This window comes from Ctenocephalides felis, unplaced genomic scaffold, assembly GCF_003426905.1.
Source record: "Ctenocephalides felis isolate EL2017-DRISC unplaced genomic scaffold, ASM342690v1 CF-g0.4_SCAFFOLD_01492, whole genome shotgun sequence".
Lineage (NCBI taxonomy): Eukaryota > Metazoa > Arthropoda > Insecta > Siphonaptera > Pulicidae > Ctenocephalides > Ctenocephalides felis.
In genome coordinates this window covers 32,524,284-32,548,011 of record NW_020537646.1, presented here as the reverse complement: position 1 = coordinate 32,548,011, position 23,728 = coordinate 32,524,284, and the positions used below count along the sequence as shown (strand labels likewise).

At 28.9% G+C, this 23,728-nt stretch overlaps 1 protein-coding gene and 1 long non-coding RNA gene across 2 annotated transcripts in view; both read right to left on the bottom strand.

Annotated features, from left to right (window-relative positions):
- LOC113371129 (O-acyltransferase like protein-like) overlaps positions 1 to 23,728 on the bottom strand; it is an 86,015-nt gene that overhangs the window by 31,081 nt on the left and 31,206 nt on the right. The window lies entirely within an intron of this gene.
- LOC113371657 lies at positions 21,645 to 23,148 on the bottom strand. The gene is made up of 3 exons (XR_003366644.1): positions 23,017 to 23,148; positions 22,512 to 22,594; positions 21,645 to 22,143 (listed from the first exon to the last, which is right to left on the bottom strand). It is a non-coding gene; the product is annotated as an uncharacterized LOC113371657 (long non-coding RNA).

The window sequence follows — 23,728 nt, the reverse complement described above, 5'->3', positions numbered from 1 at the left end:
ACTAAAAATTTCAAATCTTAAAATGAAAAAAAAATGATAAAAACATAAATTAAATTATGAATTATATAAAGATAAGAAAAGGTACATCTATTTTCAGATAAGCATAATATAATAATAAATATGTGAATATGGACAACCAAAATGAATACCAGAAATAATTCAATAAATTAGACTATTTAACTCCCATGTATGTACAAATGCATATATACCTTCCAAATTCTTGTTCTGCCTCTTCAGCTGATAGTGCTTTATATCGTTGAATTGGTTGAAAGTTGTACCTGTGCATTAAAATTTTTAATGATATACTCTTTAAAATATAGGGAAAAGGCTTGTAAGTTGCCACTGCTTGTAATTTGCCACCCCTGCTGGATTTTGACGTTCCAGCACGGACAATATCAAAATTCCAGCTGTCATCGATGGCAACATCATAACCAATTTCATGCCATGGATCAAAGCTTTTGAGGTCCTCTTTCCAACGGTACATTCACATCAAAGATATGTGTATTCAATGTCGAGATATAGGTATAAAAACGATGGGGTGGCAACTTACAAGCCTTTCCCCTACTAAATAAATAAGAATTGAAAAAAAAAATTAATAAAAAATATATTTGTATCTTTTACCATTCCTTTAGAGGATATGCATCAATTACACCATCTGGTCCATGAGTGAATACATAAAATGCTGCATTTTCAGAAACACCTCCTTCACGAATGCCTTTAAATCTGAAATTATCTATCATGTTATTGAAGAATCCAAAAACATGTTACTTCTTTAATTAAGTGGTATTTTTTGGTACTTTTTACCGCCTTTTCCACCAGCTTTAAGAATCCATGGCTGATCTTCTGGTTTGTATTTCTTGGCAACTATACCAAACTTTTTACGCCTTGCTTCTTCTTTTAGTTCTCTTCCAAACTCAGATCCTGCACCAAACCTGAATCAAATAAAATTAACCAAAAAATCAAATAATGATATATAACAGAATGTAATACGTACTTGGGCTGCTCTTCTTCTAAACCCTTAAATTCTTTCATGTTATTTTCCCGTTCCATTTTCACCTAGAAAATAGTAAATTATACAAAAATTAAACATAATTTGCTAAAATAATTTTAGTGAGGTTCTCGAACATAAATCAATTCTTCAAATGATAGAATTACTATAATGATAGCAAAGCTGTAATATTGACAAATATTATATTATTAACAATATCAGTATGAACTTAGAATACAAGAGCATATAATTAATTTTATTATACTAAGTAGAATAGTTAAGATATAACACCTCTATAAAATTTGATTCACTAAACACTTGTCAATCACATAAAAATCATTATATTTAAAAACTCCCAAGTATTTCACTAGCTGAAAGTAAGCTTAATAAATTTTCTTCTACATCCAAATTTACTATCCAAAATAATGACAAAATGTGTTTTTGAGTTATCACAATGGTTTTACCCCTACAATCAAATAACCTAAAGCTACAAAACATATCAAATTGTCAACTCTTAGTCTAGGAAGCCTATGGAACGTTCTCGAAGAAGTATCAAGTAGATGAGCATTAAAAATTATAACAAAAAACTCTCTCGTAAATCTACAACAACTGGTATAAAATGGATTTGCACAGATTTTGGAATCGATCAATCAATAAAATTACGATTTATCTAAAGTTGAAATTGTTGGGACAAAAAGAACCAGTACAAAAAGGAGTTACTTTCCAAGAATTCATAAAACAATGTTGTAATCATGATTTTATAATAAATATCATATTTATTCATTTTATTAAGAAGTAATATACATTACATGAATCATATGATTTTTTTTGTCATAATTAACCGTTAAGTGCTACCTAACAGCGTTTTTTGGCAAAATATCCGGGCAGTTGTCTGTACTACCTCCAGATCCGTGCATTATTTTGTGCAAAAAAAATAATATTTGCGATTACTTGCTTTTAGCAAAAAGATATTTACGTATTTACCACATGCAAAGTCATCTTTATTAAAATTTTATGCTTATTTTATTTAAAGAATCTTTGTTTAAGACTAATTGACTATGTGTTTGGATAAATCTAGAATTTTTTATCTATAGAACGTACGCGCTCAAATAATAAGTATTAAATTTGTTAACTTTTGCATTAGTTTCATCACATTAGTTGAGCTATTTTACTGCAATTTTACTAATTTTAGATTAAATACAGTTTAATTTTCATAGATTTTACTATATTTCTTATTTTATTAGGGTATTGCTCAATTCTGAAACCGTGTTAAGGCAAACTCATGCTTTAAAAGTACCGTTTTATAAGGAGAATGGAATCAATTCTTAAACCGTGTTAGAGCAAATCCGTGTGCTATGCAGGGGTTACATGTATATACATATAAAGGTTAACCTTAAGCATCAAGATCATCAATTTGAATCCTGAACAATCACTTCAAAGTGAATGGAAAATAAAAGCAAAATACCACAAAGTGTTAATATACCGGGATCCCGGACGATTTTTGTCCGGTATTGATAGCAAAAATACCGGTATTTCAAGATTACCAAAATTTTGTTCGAAATTTAACTTAAGTAATACACATACACAGTTTTCAAACTGTGTATGTGTATTGCCGATTCGGATCAGCATAGTATGACACATCTTGTCGATGTCGGTAAGATAAAGTGATTGTTTATATATTATATTCGACCTAATGAATGGAACCCATTTATAAAAATTATTAGTCGACCACGTGCGTTGTCCTCATATCAAATTCGTTATCAATGATTTTTAAACAAAATATATAATCGACACGTTATAATTCTCTATATTGTATATCTTCCTATCAATCATTCGTATTTATTTATTAATTCGTTATAACGAAAATTTACAAGTCAAATTATCGAGTGATATATAGTTGTTATATAGCATATAATATAAATATACTATACTAACACTTGCAAGTACTAATTCATATCAACATGTACTCGGATTATTTCTTTATGACAATTATGCCGACAAGTGTATAATGAAAAAAGGGTTTTCTCGCTTGAAGATTAAACAATTGATTGTTTATATTTTTTAAAAGCATATTTCAATAAACAATACATGATAATTAATAATAAGTTATTAATTGAATTTGTTAACATACAAGTTAATATATAATTGTTTACTTGCACGTTTTTTGTATTTATCTACTCCTATTCTCTATGTAATAAAATACCGGTATTACAAATTTCAAATACCGAATACCGGTATTCAGATTTTAGTACGGTATTGGAAGCCCTAGTTACAGACAATTGGCAATTTTTAGTGCAGTAACCTAATTATGACAAAACATACAAGTTCTTTATACATAAACTAAAAAAATATTGAGGGGACGTAAATTGTATTCATTTCTAAATTTTGTAATTTATTTAATAAATTACACTTACGGTACTATTCCAATCATTGAAATTGACATTTAAAGTTGCATTAAATCTCATGACATGATACTGTTTCCTTGCATTTTTAGGTACTCGAATTTTGTATTCTTGCACAGAAGTATTTCCAGACGAATTCTGAGATCCCTAAAATATAATAAAAAAATATATATAGTTAAAATCATATAATATATCTATTAAATATTTATTTATTATTTACTTACTCCGGCACCTGACATTTTTTACTAGATGAAGTAAAATATTGGTAACGTGTATTAAATCAAAATATTATTTGATATTTTTCAATATACTTGTTCGAAAATAACGCAAAACTACATTAGTTTATTGCTAAGTTTCATTAAGTGACAGCGCGAAACGAAATGTGCATATGTGCACCGAAGGCAAAACAGGTTCTAAACATATGAATTGCGGTTAGGTGCGATGGCGCATCAACGCATACGAAAAATGTGTCAAAACGGAGAACTACAAACTAGAACGACATTTTCGACTCGACGTTGGTCTAAATGTAGCACGTGGTATCACGCCAGGGCGTAAAGCGAAACAGCGCTAAACGAGGTCTTTCGAAGATACTAACATAAGCAATAACTGCAAATAGAAATCAGAACCTTAGGCCCTGAATCTTTTCCTTATGTCGTATTTTTGTAGATGGTGAACCGACTGTTAATCCTTTCATATTTAATTACTTCATTATTAGAAATGATCTACTAGAGCTGACTTATTATTAACTTCCCGAAGGAGCACTTTGTTTGAAAATCTAGAGGTTTTTTTTGCAAAGCAATGTTAACAAAATTTGTACTTATTAACTTTCCGTAGGGCAAGTTATAGTAATCGCAAAAAAATCGAAAATGAAAATTTTTATATATCTTTACGTTTTAGAGGTTTCTGAACATTTTGGCATACCTTAGAAAAAATGGATGTATGTGTGTGTGTGTATGTATGTATGTGTGTGTATGTATGTGCGGATACAAATTTTCGTCGACGATTTCGGGAACACGGATCAACCGATTTGAATAATTCAAAAAACATTCGATCCGTATTGATAAGGAGACGTGCTGATTAGTTTTGGCAAAGGCAGGTCAAGCCGTTCCGAAGATACGGGGCAAAAGTTCCGAAAACGGTAACTCAGTTTTTAAGAGAACGGAGCGTCCGATTTTAATAATTCAAAAAACGTTTTATTTGTATTGACAAGATGAAGAATCGATACAACTTTCATGAAGGTAGGTCCAGCGGTTTCGGAGATATAGAGGAAAAAGTAAAAAATGAGCCATTTGGCGGTCAAAAATGATCATTAGACATATGCACATCAAATTATCAGACATTTTATAGAGATTTTAACAATAAGTATACATTTTGTTAACATTCCTATCGGTTCCGTACCAATGCTTATGCGTTAGACAGCGACGCGGCGCTTACGCGCTTTATATTTCGTCCCTATGTAGTTAAAGCAGTACGATTGCTTTGAAAAAAAAGTTCAGATCTTCCACAACATGTCAAAATAAGAAAAAAAAAAATTTTTTAAAAAAAAAATTTTTTAAAAAAATAATTTTTTTTTAAAATTTTTTTTTTCAAAAAAAACTAATTTTTTGTCCAATTTATAGTTTCTCAAAAATCTTATTTTTTAAAAGTAATTTTTTTTCAAAAATGTTAATCGTTTTAAAAAATAATAATAATTTTTGGTACGGGAAGTTCCAGCAATTTGCCTTAAGGCACGATGCCCTAATTGCCTTAAGACAGAATTCCACTTACAGCTAGTTTTTAATATTCTTATAAAGTATCTGATAATTTGATGTGCATATGTCCAATGATCATTTTTCACCACCAAGTGTTATTTTTATAACTTTTTTCTGGAACTTCATAACCGCCTTCCTAAAAATTGGTTAATTCTTCATTTCGTCAATATGAGTAAAATGTTTTTTGAATCATACAAATCGGACGCTCCGTTCTCTCAAAATTTTAATTTTCATTTTTTGGCACTTTTTGTCCCTTATCTTCTAATTGGCTGAACTAGCTTTTGCCATAAACTAATCAGCACGTCTCCCTATCAGTAGAAACCGAATGCTTCTTGAATCATGCAAATCGATTGATCCGTGCTCTCGAAACCGAGGACGAAAATTAGTATTTGTCCTAATTACATACACACATATTACTCACATCCAAACGAATGCATACACAAACATCAATTTTTTCTAAGACACAAATGTTTAGGAACCTTTGAAACCTAAAGATATTTTCGATTTTTTTGCGACTACTATAACTTACCCCGCGAGAAGTTAAAAATGAAAACAAAATTTGTACTGATTATTAAAATTTTTGTAAAAAAATCTGATAATTTGATGTGCAAATGCCTATTGATCATTTTTGACCACCAAATGGCACTTTTTTGGATAACCAAAAAACGCACCCTTATTTTACCATCGCAAAAATTTAGTCAATTCTTCATTTCGTTGCACAAGTAAAATTGAATTGAATTGTTTTGAATTTTTCAATCGGATGGAGAATGGGGCTTTGTAAAAAATTGAATAGCTATTTTTTATAATTATATCCCCGTTATTCCGAAATAGGTAAACCTGTCTTTACCAAAATCTAATCAGGACATCTTCCCGACAATTGAATCATTCAACCGGTTGATTCATCTCAAAAGCGTTGACAATTTTTTTTCTAAGGTATGCAAGATGTTCAGAAGGTTTTGAAACGTAAATATTTATAAACAATTGCATTTACGTTTATTTTTCGAATTACTATAACTATAACCGTGAAGACAATGCCAATTGGTGGTCAAAAATGATCAATGAACCTAAGCACACCAAATTGTCTGATATTTTAGTTTAGGTTCAGTTTTATCTTTTATCGTTAAATAATTGTAATAAATCTGCTTACGTAATACTTGAACGATCCCTTATTTGTCTCGGTTTGGTTCGAGTTCCGGTCCGGCAGGAAAAAAAACGTTCTGCATTAAAAATTCCAAAAAATCAGCAATTTTTACAACAATCGTTATCAGAAACCATCTTTAGTTCCAGAACATATATGAATGTACATACACACATGCACCTATTTTTCTAAGTTATGCCAAAATGTTCAGGCGGTCCTGAAACAAAGATATACAGAAATTTTCATTTCGATTTCTTGCAATTACTGTAACTCACCCTCCGGGAAGTTGATAATTGGATTTTTGGTGAATGTGCAGAAAATCGACTATGCAGGTATTGAATTCATTACCATCCCACACAGCACAAGCGCGACCGGGGGTTCTACTCCGTTGGTTAATCAGTAACCTCGCGTCCACCGATCCACCTGATAACGCCTCACTCCCAACCCTGGTCTAATTATATATTTTATTATTTTCATACAGGATAGCAGCAATAAACCCTAATCCTTTATTATGATATTTCAAATTAAAATAATCCACATTATATATCATTCTGTCCCTAAATTCCAAGAAACTCGGATCACCTATACCCGGTATAATTCTACGTTCCACGCAATCACCGGTAGTTACCTGATTGGTTGATAAATGCAATAGCCACTGATTGGATCCAAAATTGTAATGGGATGTCGCTTAATTCCACAAAATGAGCCAACCAGAAAAATAATATAAAACTATCAAATCTTTGTAATCAGTCTTAAATCAACACTCCAAATCAGTAATATCTCAAACTTCAACTAAGCAACAAGTCTAAATTCAGTATTCAAACATGTAATAACTTAACCTTACATCAACATATTAGTTTAACTAAGTAAATAAACAATAATTAAAACTACTTAACATCTTTCTAATTTAATTGGTCTGATATAGCCGTTATCTAAATATATCTGGTTCTTCGAAAATATAAACAAAGCATCTCGGTGGATCACGAACTTCTATACATCTTTTTAATCTATCTTGTCACATAATACAACCGTCGCACCGAAATGAATCTAATGTCAGTTTCCAGTTGCGATATTGGTCGCCCTAATTGGCATATTATAGGTCGAGAATAGTTCGATCAGAGGTCAGTCAACCTTTGGCACATATGTTGAAAATAGTTCTATTAGAGGTAAGAATAGATAACATTTCAAATTCAAAACCACATGCCAAATTAAAAAATAAATATAGTATAGGGTATGTATTTATTGAGGATAAAATCACCAGATATATGATTGTTCTATTATATTTAAACAGGGGCCTAATAATCTATACTGTCATTTATTTTCATTTAGCAGCATCAAACAAATTTTGTTCTGCAGTTTCTTCCTCTTCTTCTTGTTCTTCCTGTTTTTTTGTTTTTACTGGTCTCCAGTCACTAAACAGGTAAGTCTTCAACTTAGCAGTTTGCGGATTTGGAACTGAAAAAATATTAAAAGAAAGACTAATTAAAGATTATTTATTCGATTCATAATTTCAATTCAAAATATTATAGTAACTAACCACAAAACGGAACTTGATCAGATGTAATTACAAAGAAGTTTCCTCTTGCAGGATTCAGTACAGCCTTCATCCCCATTTCAGTACATGTTTGCTCAGTGCAAGGTTGTTCCAAGACATGCTTAGCACTGAGTAAAAATACATATTGAAAACATAAACATAAAATTGACAAAGAACAAAAGCCAACACCAAATATTTTATCTGATTCAATTTTTCTCACCCATAATATGTCATATTCCACTTATGTCCGATGAACGTACAATTCTTACTTTGCAAACTTTCAGTAAAATACATGTATGCACGACCGTGACTACAAATGGCCCTTTCCAGTTCTGATTTTTTTACATATTAAGAAATATTTGATTTACAGAAAATGAAATGTTAAACAGCAAAATTTATACTCACTAGCTCTAGAAATTGGAAGCATCTTTGATAGAAATGTTTTTTTACCAAAAAAACATCCAGGTTGTTTCATCCCGCCATTTGGATAGAAATCGGCATGACCTATATTATTTGATATAATATAATTTCCAACAACTAAATAATGATGAAAGATTTAATATGTATACCGCAAGGTTCTGGTAAACCGAGTCCAATTCTCGTTTGTAGTCTTCCATTAGTGTGAATAACGTCAACAAAATCAGCATCAGTCTCATCTAAGAGCACATCTAAATCCGTAGTACGAAAGCATGGTTGAGCAGGATCTAGGCCTATATTTTGCATTATATATACATTATCTTTTTTAGAAATTTATTATGTTTAATTTATCATTTATAATTATTTCTACGTTGTAGAGATGTTTTTATATATCTTTTATTTTATCACCTTTTATATATTTTTCAATTACTTTCAATTTACAAATAATTGCAAAGTATACATATCTATATTGAAACAAGTTACAGTTTATAAGGAAGATGACCAAATTCATCTTAATGAATTACAAAGCTCCAATAATATCCAAATTAATAATACAAATAGAAACATAGATTTTTGTAACTGTTTTAAGTCTAGTTTTTTATGTTCCCAAAAAATTAAGGTCAGTGCAGATATATATTAAAATTACTAACTCATTTCAAAATTAAATTTATTGAAATACATACCTGTAATTCGCGCAACGCCCCCAAGTTGAGAAGCGATATAAGAACAAATATGAGCTCCTAAACTATGACCAATCAAATGAAATTTCTTGGTCGATACATTGGTAGCTGCTATCAATTGGCGCATGAAACTAAAGTGAAAGGATTCGCAGCGCATATAGATAATCATAAATCCTATTGGAAATAACTTGCCATTAATTGACTAACGGAATACCTGGTAACATCAGCACCCACTCTCCTTGTGTTAGCAACAGCTCGCCAATATTTCCAGCTGTTTCCTCCAGCACTCCAATCTACTACCAAGACATTGACATCTTCCTAATAGATATAATTTCAACAAAAATCTCAATTTTAAAAATAATTGGATAGATATAATTTCGAATAAAATTATTCGGAATACTGTTTCTTGTTACAATTGGAAGATAACTTACCCAATCTAATAAAGCTTGGGTCATTTCAAGAACCCAGGACGCCGCACCATGGCTCAAAAATCCATGTACAATTAAAATAGTTTTGATGCGATTGGGATCATAATCCGTCCATTCCAAACCAAACTGATCGCCCATGTGCATTTGCATACGAGTTGTTTGTTTCCTGTCATTTATAAAACAATTAATTTCATAGTAATTATAAAAATGTAGCATTAACTAATTAAATGGAAAACGTTATGTGAAATTTCAAATATTTAATAAGACAGTCCATTTTTGAATCAGAGTATTAGGACGAAACGGATGGAAGTACCTATTTTGGAATATATCGGCACCACGCCATCATAAATAACAACACGTTTATTCAAATTACTAAACTCTGATAATATTAAAAAATACATCCGGGCTGCCAAAAATCACTAAAAATATACTTGTTATCAATGTAATTTCAGACTTATATAATTCGCATTTAAGATAATTTACTAACAATAATGTTTTACTAACAAAACGTTTAATAATTATTGTTCTTAATATATATTGTCATAGACAATCAATTTATATTAGGTTGTCAAATACCGCTTTTTTGCTCTTGGTTTATAATACAAAAAGGCGGAAGGGAGATATTTGACAACCTAATATATTATCAGTGATTTACTAAAATTTAATATTATAGTTAAAAACATATCACTTTCATAGTGAAAACATATCATAGTTACAGTATTATAACGTAATTTTTAAGAATATTTAATAAATATCTTCGTTACATTTCTAAGCAACTTAACCTTAATTACTGAAATTCTAAACATTTTTTGTATACATTATTACTAAATAGTACATATACGTTATGCAATTTTATGCTCAAAAATACCAATTTTCGAGGTTTGATTTTCAAAGATAGATAATCAAATTTTTTAGCGAAAACAAACTTCTTCGAAAAGTAATAAAATTCAAACGTTATTTACAATCATTTACTTTGACAATTGCTAATAAATGTATTTCAAAAAAAATATTGTAAAATTTACCATGACGCGAATAGATATATATGATTTATATGCTCAGTTGAAACACGACCCCTATTCCTATTAGCATGATTAAAGTATTTGTAAAACTGAATTGTAAACATAAAACCAACAAAATGCCTTCCCCACAAACTAATCGTTTCTTCACATTGTCAACCCAAGCAAAATGTTTTTTGAATGATTCAAATCGGATGCTTCGTCTCTCAAAAACTACAATTTGTGCACATTTAGCTCCGTATCTCCGAAAAGGCTGTACCTGTCTTTGTCAAAAACTAATCAGCACGTCTTCTCATCACTACAAATTGAATGTTTTTTTAATTATCCAAATAGGATCCTCTGATCTTTCAAAAACTTAATTTTCATTTTCTGCACTCTTTGCTTCGTATCTCCAAAATGGCTGGACCAAAAAACTACCAGCAGTAATCCCCATAAGTAGGAATAAAATACTTTTTGAATCATTCCAATCGGTTGAGCGGTGCTCCCAAAAACGTCGACGAAAAATTGTATCTACACATACACACGCACATCCAGTTTTTCTAGGGTATGCACGAAATGCTCAGAAACATTTAAAACGTAAAGACATGTAAAAATTTTCATTTTCGATTTTTGGACGATTACAATACAGGATGTTAAAAAATATAACTCGCGTTTTAAATTAAAAGCGTGCAATTTTTGTGTCTAGTTAAACATCGAAACATCAGAATCTACTAAAATCAAACTTATCAAAATCTATTAATTATTCACAATTGGACACTGCATGTGTTCAATTTCCATTTATAATCGTTCAATTAAAATTGTTCTAAAATATTTTTAATAAAAAATGTAATATTTAAATTTTACGTTTCATTCTAAAATATGAAATTTAATTTAACAATTGTTAATAATATTCCTTTTCGAAAAATTGTATTTTTACTATAATTAAAACGTTTTAATTTTACCTGGTACTCAAATAAAACTTGACATCGACTTCTTCAGAACTTTGTGGACTCAAATTGAACAACCATCGTAAGCGCGTCGCTAACCAGCCAAGACCAAAACAGTCGACTTCTAAAAATTTATTCATAATGAGTTAAATATCAAAGAAAATTGAAAATTAACCATCACCTGTAGGAACCACTGTATCATTGTAAAACCTAGTGTAATTTCGGCTCCGAGTTTTACTTTTTTTAATAAAAATTCTTGGCGTGGTTGAGTACTTCGAACTGCTGCTCTGTGTCGTTTGTGTTGCAGATGGATTTGTAGATATTTCTGGATTTGTTGTCATTAAGGAATCAAACATTTCAATATCTTCTTGACATAAAAAATTCTCCACATCTGAATTGTTGAGATAACAAAACTTTAATATTTTATAATTGCATTATTTACTTTCTCTTTGATATAAATAAATATACCTTAAGGTTATCACAATATTCTTCATGGCCTTGATGTATCATATCTTAGTTGTAATACAGTTGAACATTTCAATGAAAGGCTCTTTATAATTAGTATTTTACTTCTTAGTAAATTAGTATAAGTATTTTATTTCTCAATTTTAGTTAGCATTTTATAAATATTTCTGAACAAATAGGGTAATGTGCTCAGGTTGTATCACTGCCCAAATCGTATCTCCGCTGTATTTTTCCGACAAAGTAGAACTATTTAGTTGAGTAAGCAAACGTTTACAATTGGAATGCTGGATGAATTTGTGATTTAAAAATTAAACTTTTCGTCAAGTTTCTACTAATATTTTTGGTTCAATTGTAACCCTACTGTGGAAAAAAGTTACAATATTTTGCCCTTTTTGCAAAGAAATAGAAAGATTGAATATTAAAATCTGAAGATCAAAGTATTTGATGGGGAACTAGGTACCATACAAATTTACGGTAAAACTGTCAAATTCACAAATCTTCACAAATCATTTTTTTCAATCCTAGTTAGTTTGCTGGGCGTGTCACATAACAATATAATTTAAAAATGAATTATTAGATTTTGCTTCGTAATTCAAATATTACTGATTCGAAGAAAAGCATGGTAATAATATATCACAATCTTGAAACTTTAAATGTGCCAATTCAATTTAAATATAATCAGTTACAGATTAGGTTGGCACTTGCATAGCCTATTAAGGGAATTTATATGCGGTGTGCTTTGCAGTGGGAAATCTATTCATATATTTTTTGTTAGTTGTCCCTTTTACTTATATACATTTGCACTCAGTTATTCTTATACTAATCCTTTTATGCTAGAAATATATTTTATGGCAAAACAATGTTTGCCGGGTCAACGAGTATATATATATATATATTTATATATATAGATATATATATATATATATATATATATAATTAAAAATTATAATTAAAAAGTAAATACAAAATGTACATACCATCAAGATTGCAAACATGTTTAAATCCTTGAACAAACACTAAAAATAAAAAAACAAGTTCGTAACGAAACATTTTTCGATGTACTGAATTACAGAAAACTAAAATTGAAAACACAACTATATTTCGCCGTCATTGCATTGAAATAGGATCTAATTAACAAAAGAACAGTGAGAAAGCACTATAATGAATCATTTGCGCGTTTGGTAATTTTCTGTCGATAATGAACATATAGGTTACTCATTAACAAAAAACAGTAAAGGATTTTAAATTATATTTGCTTTCAATAAAATATAAATAGAAAAGGAAAAATATATATCTATTACTTTCAATTGATATATTATCAATTTTGACGAGTTACTGAATCAATAATGGACGAGGAATAATGGACAAGGAAGCACTGAATTACCATAAATAAAGCTTTTTTAGAGCTTTTGATAAGTTTTTTAACTTGATGTCATCAATGTCATCAATTATCAATCAATTTTGTTATATATAAATAAAATGTTTTTGACAAAAAAGTCTGATAAAGGAAAGTATCTAGTTCCAAAACTTCTAGATTTAACATCTAAAACATTTACTGTTTTTCAATATTTTTTAGAATTTATTGTTCAGAAATTAACATCAAACAATACACAAACACACTCATATATATTCTAGATCCTCCCAAAATTTGAATTTTGTAATGTAATTATTTCAAACAGAAACAGTCATATTGCTCCTACTTTTGGTATTTCATTTTTAATCTCTAGCTAACATATTCAAAAATGGTTTTATTTTATAATAAATAAACAACAAAGTTTAGCACAGGAGGGAAGTATAAGCAACGCGGGGTTAAAAGTGTTAAAAAAAACTAAAGAAAAGAATATTGCCTCAATATCGACTAACGTTGGCCTGAGCGATTAATTTCTACATGGGTTACAATATTGACGATACTGAAATTCTAGTTTTCGGACTTGGACATATATTAAAAATAGATACGGACTTGGACATATATTAAAAAAATCGCAGAAAAATCACGTATGTACATTTTTTTCCAATGCTCACGCTATTTAAAATAACCAAGGATGGACGATACTAAAAAAAAATACTCACTTTTTTCTTATTAGTCTTTATTCTTTCAAATTCAAAACATTTTATTTTTCATATTTTATTAACTTCCCGTAGGGCAAGTTATAGTAATCGCAAAAAAATCGAAAATGAAAATTTTTATATATCTTTACGTTTCAAAGGTTTCTGAACATTTTGGCATACCTTAGAAAAAATGGATGTGTGTGTGTGTGTGTGTGTGTGTACGTGTGTGTATGTATGTGCGGATACAAATTTTCGTCGACGATTTCGGGAACACGGATCAACCGATTTGAATAATTCAAAAAACATTCGATTTGTATTGATAAGGAGACGTGCTGATTAGTTTTTGGCAAAGGCAGGTCTAGCCGTTCCGAAGATACGGGGCAAAAAGTGCCGAAAACAGTAACTCAGTTTTTAAGAGAACCGTGCGTCCGATTTAAAAAATTCAAAAAACATTTTACTTGTATTGACAAGATGAAAATTCGATGAAATTTTCATAAAGGTAGGTCTAGCGGTTTCGGAGATATAGAGGAAAAAGTAAAAAAATGAGCCATTTGGCGGTCAAAAATGATCATTAGACATATGCACATCAAATTATCAGATATTTTATAGAGATTTCAACAATAAGTATAATTTTTTTTTACATTTCTATGGGTTCCGTACCAATGCTTATGCGTTAGACAGCGACGCGGCGCTTACGCGCTTTATATTTTGTCCCTATGCAGTTAAAGCAGTATGATTGCTTTGAAAAAAAAGTTCAGATCTTCCACAATATGTCAAAATAAAGAAAAAAAAATTTTTTTCAAAAAAAAAATAAAAAAAATTTTTTAAAAAAAAAATTTTTTTTTTTAAAAAAAAAGTAATTTTTTGTCCAATTTATAGTTTCTCAAAAATCTTATTTTTTCAAAGTAATTTTTTTTCAAAAATGTTATTCGTTTTTAAAAAAAATAATAATTTTTGGTACGGGAAGTTCCAGCAATTTGCCTTAAGGCACGATGCCTTAATTGCCTTAAGACAGAATTCCACTTACAGCTAGTTATTAATAAGAATGAAAATTTAATATTCCTAGACTTCTAAAGACATGGCTGTTTTGAAGGTAACCCAACGGTTGACCTATCTCTTTTTTAGTAATGCTATTAGTATTACTAAAATACTTAACTTGGGCACTTATTGCATATATACTTAGTTATTTGAGAAACAATAAAATCCGTAACTGTTAACCTTGAAATAAGACAAAGATAATAATAAATGTGTTATCAATTTCCAGTTTCCCGTTGCGGAAATATCATATACAGCAATTTTGAAAAAAAGTTGGGTAACATTTCTTTTAACATATAATTGTCTACCAAATTGAAACAATTTACAAACTTTTTGAATTAAAAATTACTATGAAATGTACCTAAATTATTATATAAAAGCTGATAAAATTGCTGTGTTGCTGTAATATAATATAACGTTCTTATTTTTATCCAAAAATGAAACACATAATTGATTTCGGATTCCATTCAAAACTACATTCGAAATATTAAAAATAGAAAATGCATGAATTGAAATTTTGAAAAATAATATAACTGTAATTAGAAAAAAAAGCTGAAGAATAAATTATAGGTTGATTGGCCCTCAAGGGCAGTATTTGATAGTATATTTGTAATGTATTCAACCACGTTTATAGGTTTGATATATCTTGGATCAAATCTTAATTATACATTAAATAACGACCCTTGGCTTACAGAATGATTTCATTCCAAATGAAATTATTGACAAGAAAATTATTGCCCACAAAAATCCGTATACTAATCTAAATAAAAATACTTGTATCTAAATAGAAGTTTTTAGAATGTATCACTTTTGCTTAGACACGTTACTGATGATTTATAAAGTTTACACTATTTCCTAATTGAATTTTGTAACTAACGTGATTAATTTTTTAAATTTCAAAATGAGAAAATCACGTAAAGTTTCCAGTGATGATATTGCTTTTTGGGTTTATCCTAAAGATATGGATTTCAAAATACCAAGGAAATACAAATTGAAAAAAAGATATAGGTGTGTATGAAAGTCACTATATTTATAATATAATTTCATGTTTTATTGCATTAAAATAAACTATAACATAAAATATATCACAAAAAATAAAATATTTCAAAACAGAATTTTCAATTGAGATATTTCGTTCATACAATTAATATCATGTAATTTACATTACAGCGACTTGACGATTGAAAGGATTCAAAATTGGAACAAAGGTACTCTTATATAAAAATATACAGTACATAAAATACAATTAATTTTTTTGTAGGAAATTTTATATCACGACTACGCAGCAGCAACTTACATGAAGCAATAGGACCTAGTAAATAGCTTTCATTCACAAGATTTCATTTAAAACCATAACTAATTTTATATTTCTAAAGCCCTATTCACAGCTCAACTATTTGGATTAATGCCTATTTCTGGAGTTTTGTCTAAAAATCATCACAATTTAAAATTTCGTTGGTTTTCTTGGAGAACGTTGATAAGTTTAATAGTTTTATTTGGAAGCAGTGTTATGTGTGTTTTAGCCACAATCAATTTGGCAAAATTTGGTGTAAATTTTTATAACAATAGTAAGTTATAAAAAAGATTATAATATATTGATGAAATAAAATTGAATAATTAATATCATTTTAGCTACTCTTGTATTCTCAGTGAGTACGTTTGCATCTATAGTTTTGTTTTTAAGATTGGCCTCTCGTTGGCCAAAACTTTTAGGCAAGTTTTTGGAAGCTGACCAGAAAATGGGCCCTGCATATGGTAATATACCATTGGGATTGAGAATGTCACTACTAACGGCTAGCGTACTCATACCCTCCTTAGGTACTTACAAATTATTTTTACACGCTATATTTGTTATAAATACATGAACATTAAAATTGGCGGAATGTCACGTCCACTAAATATAAAAAAAACAATTGTTTTAATTAAAAGAGAGCATTTGCTATTTAAACATTATTATAGTTGCCTAAACCTTATTATGCAACAACAATAACAATTATATGCAGTTTCTGAGATAAGTATATAAATGACTATGGATTTTAAAGGGCTGCTAATTTTTTTTATATCCGTTTTTGGCGCATATCAATTCTAACTTGAAGCAAATTATTGTATTTTAACTTTTCTTTAAAAAAATATATTAAAAGTAATTCAAACATCTGTCGATCGTTTTGTAAAACTAGACAACGCGTGTAGTTATCGAGCCTCATCAAATGGCTTTTACATTTTTGAAATCAGTACAACCGTTTTTGAGAAAACACAAACGAAGATCAAACTTTAGCTCACATACACACACAAATACCTTTATAAAGCTTTTAAGTCAAACTATTCGAATGACCTGAAACGCCGAAAAAATTTAAAATTATCAAATCGGATTTTCTGGCGCAAAGAAACTTTTTAAGATGATAAACTAAAAGCGTTATCAATTTTATGCGTCAACCACATATTTTTTTACATGATAAGCATTAAATAACACCTTATTTTAAATTGATAGATTCTCACTGTGTTTGTTCATATATTAGTTTAAATTAATATATGTACGGTTTAATATTGATAAGTACATTTTAAATTTGATTATCCGTAGTGGAATTTTATTTATCAATAAACAGTAATTATTCCTATGCCAAGAAATGTGCAATTAGTGGTACTATATTAGAAGAATTTTTCAAAGTGAGCTTTCCAGAGGTATATATGTGGAATGGAAATAATATAAAATTAGCAGCAATGTTTCAGGTATTGCAAATTGCCAAAATATCCATTTTAAAATCTAGTAAAATATATTAATTTGATTTTTCAGATATTAAATATAGCAACGACATTCACATGGAATTATACAGATCTATTTATAATTTTGATAACAGCCGCATTAACCCAAAAATTTAAACAACTGAACAAACGTTTAGAACAAGTTAAATATAAGGTATACAAAATACTATAAGCAAAACTCGGATGCCTTTGTTAATATATAAACATATTTTTTTATTTCTAGGAAATGTCTGTACAATTTTGGAGAAATATTCGTGAAGACTATGTCTTGCTGTCAGAGTTAGTAAAAACAGCAAATGAAATTATTGGGCCTATAATACTTATATCATTTTCTAATAATTTATATTTCATATGCTCTCAACTTCTGAAAGGAGTTACGTAAGTTAGATCATGCCCAATAATTTCTTGGAAAATATTAATTTTTTATTTATTATTCCTATCAGACGTTCGAATAGAGACAAAGCCCAAGCTTTTTACTTTTGGTTTTCGTTTATGCTTTTAATGGCAAGAACATTTGCGGTATCTTTATTCTCAGCAGAAGTCGCTCATGAAGCAAGAAGACCAGAAGGCGTCATGCGCACGTTGCCATCTACAGGATACTCGCAGGTAAAAAAATAACGTTAACAGTTAATGGCGGAAAGTGGCCATAAAATCACGCGGCACTCAACGTGTTAATGATTAACACGTTGAGGGCCTCGTGGTTTAAAGTAACTTTCCGTTTAGGCCCAGTTTTAGTAAAGTAAATGAATATACTACAAATAACACGAAATTTGACCTAACAGGTTATAACATTTTGTGAGACTTGCGAGGGCCAAAGATATTTATGTTTAACGTGCTTCAATAAATTTATTAAATTCGGTAAAAATGTTAAATTTTTACTTTCTTATACTGATAGTATAAAATTTATTTCAAAAATAAAGTTATCGCTTCCAATTAAATCTAAACATTGCAATTTCGAATAGAATTTTCTCAAACACATTTAAATTAACTGTAATTATATTAATTATATGAAACCGACACGTACTTGTATACTCTAAATTTGTAGTTTATTATTTTAAATTTTAATGAATCGACAAAGTTTGATTCATCACATCCTAAAGGCATTAATTTTTAACATTAATCTATTTGTCGTAGGATGGTAACATTTTAGTATGTTTTATAAGACCATGATATCTATTGCCCAAAAAAGTTTCATAAAAATCGGCAATTTGTTTTCCAACAGTTAATTTCAATAAACCTAAAACTAATCAGTATCATTTCCAACCAATATCTTTCGAACAGTTTTGATTTTTTAAAATCGATTCAGAATTAAAACAAAAACGATTTTTTTTTACTTTTCTGCTATTTACAAATAAACGGCTCCACCGATTTTCGCGCAGAATTGATAAACGCTAGTCCTCATCGAGATACATCGAATGGTTTTTAAATTTTGAAATCGGTCTAGCCGTTTTTGAGAAAACGTCGATTTACGGCACAAAATTTGTTTTTTATATTATATATACACACAAATATTTTTTTCAAATTTGCTCTCATTCGATTCAGAATAGCTTGAAATGTCATTAAAATTGATTAATAAGAAGCAAGGGTCGACTCGGCACAGTAATAGCGTCGTCAATAGACGACTTCCGTACACACCTGCGAATCTCGACTATAAGCGATACTCGTACATACAGGTAGTCATAAGCGTTTACTTCCATAAACCCGAAAATAATATTTTAAAACAATTAACTAAAACCGTAAAGCGTAATATATATATATATATATATATATATATATATATATATGTGGCGATATCAAGCAGGCTGGTTTTTATTTTGTAAAAAACAATCGGACATGTCATGTATATTTTTGATATCGAAATATTTTTACAGTTAATAAATTTATATTTTTTTATTATGTTGGGAGTTTCTAATTTAATATATTATCATAATCATTACGACTCCCACATTGGTGACCCCGACGTGATAGATGAAGATAAAGGAGTTTTATTTTTCGAAGATTTAAAAAAATTGATTTTGACGCAGCACCATAATCACTGGTCTTCAGTGACGACCTATAAGGTATGTCCAGTCCAATCCATCATAGTTAACGCACTTACTATCTGGATCAGACTTCCGAGGTTACTCATTTGGTATACCCAGACCTCAGTGTTTATTGCTGACAGAAAAAATAATTTGGAGCCTGAACTTTTAATTGGAATGCAATTCAACCTCTCTTTCTCTGTTAACTCAACAAATCGTCTTATAATGCTACCTCCCATTATCGGTGACAACGACGAATCAAAACAAAATTTGACATAATTTATTGGATTCCACAATTCTGGACTCTTATGTCAAAGAAACCAATGATCCTGATTTGGATAAAGAGCCAACTTCTTTCTCTGATCGGAACTCATCAGATACGAATGCAACGCTTGCAGAAATGGAAACTGTACCCATAAATTATGCATTCTAAACATTAAGTTATTCTGATATAACTAATACCCATTAGATCGAGAACATTATGCAGAATATGGAGTTGATGGCAGGTCAAATCACCACATACGGTGGATCTGCTGACGAAACATGAAAATTTGTAATTGACCAGTATTACAACACTGGTCTGCTATAATCTGCTTTCCCACCACATTTTTATAACGTGTTTCCCTGTATTTTTTTTTAAACTGTGAGATCAACACTGGGCAGGGAGTGTGTGGCGATATCAAGCAGGCTGGTTTTTATTTTGTAAAAAACAATCGGACATGTCATGTATATTTTTGATATCGAAATATTTTTACAGTTAATAAATTTATATTTTTTATTATGTTGGGAGTTTCTAATTTAATATATTATCATAATCATTACGACTCCCACATATATATATATATATATATATATATATATATATTAATAATATATTATATACATTATGAATTACTTTACAGGATGCGCAAAGATTCTTGGATCATGTGGCTGCTAGAAATGTCCAATTAAGTGGAATGCATTTTTTTTACATATCCAGAAGAATTATGTTAACCGTATGATATATAAGCAAAAATTTAAGAAATCGATTTAAGATCAATTGCATCTTTTTAGATATTTTGAATACATATATTTTTTGTTTCAGGTAGCGGGAACGATAATAACATATGAGCTCGTTCTTATCCAGTTCAATCTCAGCGATCTAAAAAATACTAGAAATTATTGCCATGAATTCAATAGATTTTAAACATTTCGTATAAATTTAATAAAAATTATAGGTATAATGTAAGTATATATATTTTCAGACATTATTAACACAGCTATAAAACTATCAATTAATAACAATTGTTATTAACATATTAATATCACTCAATTTCAATAAATATATCAAATATCAGGTTATTAATATTATTAAATTCAAACTATTTTAGTCGTTTTTTTTTTAAATAATATCATTAGATACAAAATAATATCAAAACACAGCGATTCGAATCTCGTCAGATCTTCTTAAGATCACATATTAAAATATGAGACAAATTCAAAGCCTAACTACATGAATATTTCACATATTCAAATATAAATACAATATACATAATTTTAATTCATTCTCATAGCAAATGAACCAGAATTAAGCGCAATTTGCGTATGACTATAAATTAAGACGAGGGAAGACTAACCCAAACATAAAACTCAGTTGAATACAATATTGCTCATTCAAATGTGATTGCATTTTTATTAAGATCAAATTAAAAAATCTATTTTTGTTGTTGGAAGTTAGGCGTATGCTCCAAATTTAGTTAATTTTGAAACGGAGAGGAGCATTGATTAACCCTAAACACCTTTACAGAAAATTGATGCAAAAATACTCTTAAATATTATGTTTATACTGGTAAGAATTTGTAAATAAATATGGTTTAACATTTTCTATAATTCTTAAGATCTTCATACCGTTTAGATTAGCTCTAGATTATTCTAGGAGGATTAACCTTCTACTAATATCAAAATTTTTGTAGCGATAAAAAATACTTCATATAAAAATATAATGGGTACAAGATTTATTGTTGAGTTACCGATGTTTTAAAGTGATTTAATAAATAAGAAGGATTTTATGATAATAAATAATAAAATAAATGATATTAAAACAATGAGATTCATATAAATTGGATTACCAAAATAATTTCCGAACCCTTCAATAAATTATTGATTATAAAAGTCTATTACTATTGTTAAAAAAGAGTAAAGTACAGTCAACTTAAATGATGGTTTTTGTCTAAAATAATAGAAATGCAATAGGGCAAGATCTCTAAAACAATACCAAATAAATTTAGAATACGCATCCGAAATGATATCAAACTTGAATTATTGTAAGAAAGCTTATACTTTTTTCAATTGAAAACCACTTATCTTAATCATAGATCTGCTCGTCTTTCAGAGATCTGCAACTGTTTACTGAGTTCTGAAAGATCTGGGTACATAACACTATCATCAATTAGATTGTCATCGTTTTCTGGTGACTTTCCTGATACTTCACTTTCGATAACAGCTTTGCCAGCAGCTTTGGCAGTTTTCTTGGCAAGTTTTTTGGGCTTAAGACCTACGCAGGAATAATTTTGAAGTAAAATTAGTGCAATATACTTAAAACAATTGTGTAGATTTTTTCATTATATTGTTAAATTTTTATTTACTACATACTCAATTTTAAATAAAAAAAATTTTCATGAGAACCTTGATCAATAATTAATTAATATATATTGAATCAAAATCATTATGAAATTCAATATTATTCAACATTGCTGAGAATAAGTAGTGAATTTTTTTAAGTCGGAAAAGTGATTTACACAAGTATATATATATAGCAATGAAAGCGCAATGTTAATATTACTTTATAAAGGCATTTATATTTTTATGATAAAATAAATTGTTTCTTATTACTAATATGTTGATTATACTAAAGTACATTACCTTGAACATTTTCAGAAACAGCAAGTGCATTTCCTACAGTAGATAGAGTTCCCGAGACAACTTCTCCAGCATTATGACCATATCTATTTAAAAAAATAAACAACCCAATTGATTAAAACAACAATATTTATTGGTATTCTTTATTAAAAAACCAGTTACTTTGGATATATCAAAATCAATTTCATATTTGATTATAAAATATATTATTAGTACAAATGTATAAAATTTTATGCAGAGTATAAAAAATATATAGTAAAATCTGTTTTAAACCCTTTTTAGGCACATCACATCAATATATAAAAACGCCATGCATATGCTTGGAATATAATGCCTGAATATATAATTAAGATTAATAATTTATCCGTTAAAATATCACAGAGGTTTTGTCAAAGCTCCAGCAACTTTAGGCCCGTATCTGTTAGAAGCAGTTTATATACAAATTTAAATATTAATAGTTGTTATAGAAAAACGTTTAGAATACAAACATGTTTGCCATTGTACTTACTTATGTTCAACCACTTTTACTGTATTATTTTGAAGTTTTCGCCTAAAATGGAAGCAGATTGTTCTAAGCCAGAATAAACGGTAGCAAATCCTTCAACTGCTCCAGAAGCCATAGTCAAAATACCACCCATCTAAAAAATGTTGTAAAAAATCATTTCAATGTTACAAAACAAAATTGCGCATAAGAAATAAATAAGAAAGATATTAGCTATGCACAAAATAGCAAAATTTAAAAAATGCATGCAATAAAACATCATTGCATAACACTATTGGCATTTATTATATTATTTGTCTATGAGTATTGGGATCTATGATTTGAATTTAAAATAAATATATTTTAAAACCAATGGGATAGTATACTGTATGATAATATTATACATATGTGATCAGTTCATTTAATTAAATGAGATTGCAGTAAAATGAATCAAAATTATTTTATAAATTGCACAATTGATCAGCAGGATAACTAATATTTACCAACACATTTAAAATTTTTAAATAAATATATTGTTATTAGTTTTTTGTATTTCATGTAAAATTCAAATTTCAAAATATATCAGGACTATTTTACCTTTGGAAATACTTAAGTTAAAAAAAAAAAATTAAAATTAATTTATTTATGACAAATAAGTGTTGTTGGCTAGTATTTATCATTTATTGATTTTTAATAATTTTTCATTGCTCTTATGGGATTTAAAATTATTTCTTAAAAA